We start from the raw sequence: 6,000 nt of genomic DNA on the forward strand, positions 1-6,000 counted from the left end.
AAACCTCCCGATCATGACATAACCAATGTCCCTGCTCACAAGGTCCTCCTAGCCCGCAGTAATAAAGGCGAGGAATTGGTTGTGGAAACACACAGAGACATCACCACTCACTGGGCACAAAATCAATCAAACAATCATCACACAACTATTGGACTATCCATCCACACCAAGGATGATTTCCAAATTAGCCTTCGGCAATCCAATCAGATCTACCGAGTAATCACGGCCATCCCACTGAAACGCGACATCTCGATGTACAGTGGAGGTATCACACTTTTCTCCGGTGGCGGTAGTCAACCGCGACGGAGGATAAAGCACAAACATGGGCAACTCAAGCCCCAAAGCAATCGGGGTTGCAACAAAAGAATGCGTAGCCCCGGAATCAAACCATACATCAACAGATGATGCACCAAAAACAGTACCTCAGACAAGGTTCGAAGCTCGATCCGACTGCTAACGATCCAGGGTATAAACTCGCCCAGTGGCAGGTGGCACATCTGGTGCCGCTGTAGGTGGAAGGGGAACCATCTGAAGTGGAACTGCCTGAACTGTTGCAGCTCTCCTCGTCGACGACAGACACTCTCTAGCATAATGTCCCTCCTTGCCACACTGGAAACAAATGGTCTGTCCGGTAGTACACGACCCCAGATGAACCCTCCCACATCCCGTGCATCTGGGAGTAGGAAGTTTCGTCGCACTCCCCTGTGTTGATGTCCCCTTGAATTGACTAGGCGTCTGCCTAGCAGCCAACTGTTTCCCTTTGCCTTTTCCAGCAAACTTCCTGTCTTTCGAGGAAGTGGAACTATCAGCTCCTTTCATCTCAGCAATCTTGGCCCTCTTGGCCTTACTCGAGTTGCAGAAGTCCTCGATGTCCCGACACTGCTGCACGAGTGTCCCAAAGTCTCTCGAAGCAGAACCAGCAAGGTAACCAGCAATATCCTCACTAAGTCCCCTGCAGAACTTAGCAGCCAAGAAAGTCGGAGTAGGCCTCGCCATCTTGAAGTGCGCAAACTTCACCAACTGGTTGAACTTGGCCAGGTACTCGTCAACTGACAACGAGCCCTGAACCAACCTGTCAAACTCTCCCTGCTTCCTCTCCCGTGTAACATACGGGAAGTACTGACCCAGAAAGCAATCCTCGAAGAATGGCCACGTCATCACATGACCCTGCATCTCGTAGACATGAGAAATGTTTGTCCACCACTCATGGGCATCGCCCTCCAGCATGTAAGTAGCGAACATCAGCTTCTGCGGATCAGTGCACTGCATGACCCGGAAGATCTTGTCTAGCGCCTGAAGCCATCGCGCTGCCGCAATAGGGTCATAGGACCCATCAAAGGAAGGCGGCTTATGCTTTCTGAAAGCGTTCAGCCATCGGTCAATCACGTCACGGTCCTCAGCAGGCTCCAGATAGGGTTCCATCACCCCAGTGACATGAGTAGCACTACCAATGTGACTCAGGGTATCAACCTGAACACTAGGTGGAGGCGGCAGTGGTGGTGGCGGTGGTGGTGGTGGCGGAGGGAACTGCCCAACAGCAGGACCAACCCTCATCTCCTCCAACATAACCCGCATCATGGTCATGTTTGCCATCCGGTTCGCCTCAAGGACATCCTCAGTGGTCCTCTTGTTTGCCTCACGAACATCCTCTGTGGCTTTCCGGTTCGCCTCTCTAACGGCGTTCATCATTGTCACGTTGGCCAATCTAGTGGCCTCCTGCATCTCAGCCAATGCAGTCAGGATCGGGTCGGGTTGACCCTCAACAGTCTCTCGTGTTCTCCTGAATCCTACCATGACACTGCATAAGTTACACAAATTATGAGTTGATCAGACCCTTGCAATGTGATCACTTATGCAACATCATAAATAAAACCAACGGAGCAAACACACAAGACAGACACAACCAAACATCCTAATCATTCCAATTCATACAGGCTTTTCCCTTGAACCGTTGCTCTGATACCATAAAATGTAACACCCCGTATGCATCCGGTTTGTTAACATTACATCGTATTAAGCTGCGCTTAATAAAAATTGCGGAATATCTTTTTCTTTTCCAATTATGACGTCATATACTTAGCCAAGTTGATTACTTAATCAATTTCATAAAAACATCGCCTGTATGTAAATTGCAATAAGACATCTACTGATATACCTCAATATATAAATAAAGTGTGTATCTAAAATCACGGATCTACAACTCGTAGTCCAAACCATAATCCTGATACATTATTACAACTCCAAATAAAACAAGACATAAACAAGACTATGTGTCATGGACAATCCCCATGCTCACCAAATCAACAGCGTCTCAACAAGATGGTATACAATCATAAACTGAAGCTAAAAGCATAAAGCAGCATGCATAACCAGCATCCAACAAGTCAGCACAATATAACAGCAATATCTAACTCAGCTCCGGCCTCCTGCCGCCTGAGGTGTCGACCTTACCTGAACATGAAATAAGCGCCCCAAACGTGGGGTGAGATCTCTAATAGAAATCTCAGCAAGACAAGGGGTCCTCAAGGATCTTCCACCCCAAGCTCACTTACATGTGCAATATAAGTTCAAAAGCAATTTAACAATATAATTTTCAAAATAGTGCAATGCAGCAGATAATCATGTCATGTGGGTTATAACTATTCTACTGATCAGAGAAATGCAGGAATACGTCTATTACCCACACAGTACCAGCCCATGCTGTACCCACCCCCAAAGGGCCACCCCATGGTTTCCCTTTAAGGCAAACACCACATAAATATCATACAGCAATTGCACTTAACAGCTCTATAGCATTTCAATAAAACAGTACATGAAGACAACATCATGCATATAACCATACCCCCATGGGACATGGTGGAACCAACAATGGCTAAACCGAGGACACGAAAGCTTACCTTGCAAGCTCACTATCCAATGCCAAGAGTCTACACGGCTCAAGTCCAACACACAGCAGATCAAAATCTGATATGGACCAACAATTATATCAATATTCACATTCTAATATTTTACCATGATAAACAGAATTTCCAGCAACCAAAACGCGACTTATAATAGACACAGCGATCAAACCACTGATCCAATGGCTACGAAAATTTACATAGTTGTAGCCCTATGTGCTAGCTTCACATAGGTCCAGACGACACTCAATGTGGAGCTCTGTAGCCCAAGATATCGAATTTTTACTAAAACAGATTTGTTGCTGTCCAGACCAAAATATCGGGATATCTCCAACTGAATATCGGGATATCGGATATCAGGATATTTTCAACCAAATATCGGGATATCAGATATCCAGATATTCACAACCAAATATCGGGATATCAGATATCCGGATATTTACAACCAAATATCGGGATATCACATATCCGGATATTTACAACCAAATATCCGGATATTTCGCGTCAGAATGCAGATTTTGTATTTCGCGAGATATCAATCGCAAAGGTCCATTTTTAACACTTAAACACGTTAAAGCATGCATTTTTAGGCACATTAAGTTTCATACAACTGATGGTTACTTGCTTAACTCATTAAACATGCCAAGACATCAACTTTAACCCATTAAACTCATGATCAAAGGATAGATAACTCACCCAAAGCTCAACCAGCCAACAAAGGGTGCTCTTGGAGCTCACAAGACAACTCCAAGGTTCTGACTTCTTCAAGAAATGAAAATGAACCAACAAGATGAGTTCTTTCTCCTCAAAGGTCACTACAAGAACCTCACAAAGCAAGCACCAAGCTCCCACAACCTCAACTAGCAAGTCAGCCCTTACACAACACTCAAAGAGGCAAACTCATAAAAGAAACACCCTTCCCACACCTTCACAAGACTCAAACTCACAAGGCTAAGGTGTTTAGAAGGATCAAGAGTGGAGAAAGGTGATTACTTGGGCTTTTTCTTCAAGAAAATGGAGGTGACAAGCTAAGGAGAGCCAAACTCAGAAATGGAGGCACCAAAGGTCACGTAGGAAAATGTGAAATCTGACCTAGGATCATGTGCCCATCACTTATATAGCCACAAAAGCATAAAACACGCAGTATAAGCTTTAATTGCTACGCTTAGCATTTTAATCCCAAACTCAGGATTATTAACCTACACAATTTTACAAGATTTATCATATTTTTCTTATATTTTTCTGAGCATCTTTTCGGTACGCGCTTTTCATAGCCTGTATCAGATTCTGGCACCAGTTCTCATTATTTGGACTTGAAACTCGTTTTAAAAGTCATATATATTATTCTAGTAATTATCATGCACTTACTTTAATTTTCCGGGATACTTTTTAGGTATGCATTTATACCGACTAGCAGAACCGGTATCTGCACTTTTCTTCCGAAAAGCGACTTTCAGCATTCTTAATCACTTATCATAATTATTAGAGCCTCATAATAATTATTAGGGTCAATTATGAAATCATTTCCTATTTTCTCATAATTAATTAATTAAATTCCTTAATTAACGGTGCGGGTTCTTACACTAGACAATGGTTATTCTCTTACAAATAAACTTAAGTTGATGGCTCTTTGCAAAACAAACTGTTTAGGCCTTATTCATAATTTATGAAACTGGCTTGATGCTTATGAACATGATATTACAATGTTTTCTGACATTAATATATGTTCTTCTTTGCCTGATGATTTGATGCTAAGTTCTTTTAGTAGAATGGACATCTTTGGTAGATTATTCAACCGATTGAATTCATAATAATATGAAATTCATATTTGATATTCTACAGAGGATGGCAGAGATGAAGGAGAGTTTAATGAGAGGGATCTTGACTAAGATCACCTCCTTGATGAATGAATATATCATTTAGAGTAAGTAGGGATTTGACAGTTCACCCGTTATTGTCCATTTTGATGGAGTCCATTTATTTGAGACTTACATTTTACTTTCTTTATTTTATGAACATTGTTGATTGTGAACTGATTTTGAGACTTATTTTGGATGTTGGGATTTAGATGAGTTTAGATTGAATCTAAAACTCTAAATATTTATTTTAGTATGTTGGTCTCAAAACAGATTCATGATAATGATGATTTATTTATTTAGATTGAAAATGACGATTGAGTTTAATATTTTACCGTTAAAACTCTTTGATTGATCCGAGTTAATTGTCTTGGACTGGATATGAATGATTCATATTTATTTGAACATTACATTGATCACTCTATTAGATTGTGTTATATGGTGAACATATGAGTGTAAGATGCCTTTAGTAGGCCATGAACACAAAGAGGGAAAAATTAAATTTTTATGCGGAAGAAGCAACCCTTGCCCACCCTCAATCATGTTTAACCCATGAATCATGCAATAGACATGTTAGGGTTTAAAGTAGATACCTTTATTCAGATTATTATTCCTGATCAAATGCGTTCTTGATCAATTCTTCAGACTTAAAGAACACAAGTCCTCCGATGGAAATCCACACCACCTTGTTGTCTTGTAAGAGAAGAACACTACTTCGAATGCCCAATCTCCTTCAATGGAGGTTGCTAGACTCAAGAGAAGAATAGAGATTGAGTAATGTCTTTGGTTATTCTAAAAGAGAGATAGCCGCCACACTGATGTGTGTGTTAGCTAAGGTTTCAGTGAAGAGAATTAGAGAAGAAGAAGAGATACAAAACTAAGGAAGAAGAGGGGCTATATATAGATGTGGCGACTCATTAACCTAAGACTAGGTCAAATCAGCGCCCTCATCAAATCCCAATCTTATTGGGTAATTTCCTTAATTTTATCCAATCAATCCAATTGAATGGTTTCTGTAAGAACCCGCACCGTTAATTAAGGTATTTAATTAATTAATTATGTGAAAATAGGAAATAATTCCATAATTGACCCTAATAATTATTATGAGGCTCTAATAATTTTATCCAATCAAAAGTGCATATACCGGTTCTGCTAATCGGTATAAATGCATACCGAAAAAGTATCCCGAAAAATTAAAGTAAGTGCATGATAATTACTAGAATGATATGTAGGACTTGTAAAAC

Source organism: Gastrolobium bilobum, unplaced genomic scaffold (genome assembly GCF_033153095.1).
Source record: "Gastrolobium bilobum isolate Gb01-03AN ecotype WA unplaced genomic scaffold, APGP_CSIRO_Gbil_v1 utg165010, whole genome shotgun sequence".
Classification (NCBI taxonomy): Eukaryota; Viridiplantae; Streptophyta; class Magnoliopsida; order Fabales; family Fabaceae; genus Gastrolobium; species Gastrolobium bilobum.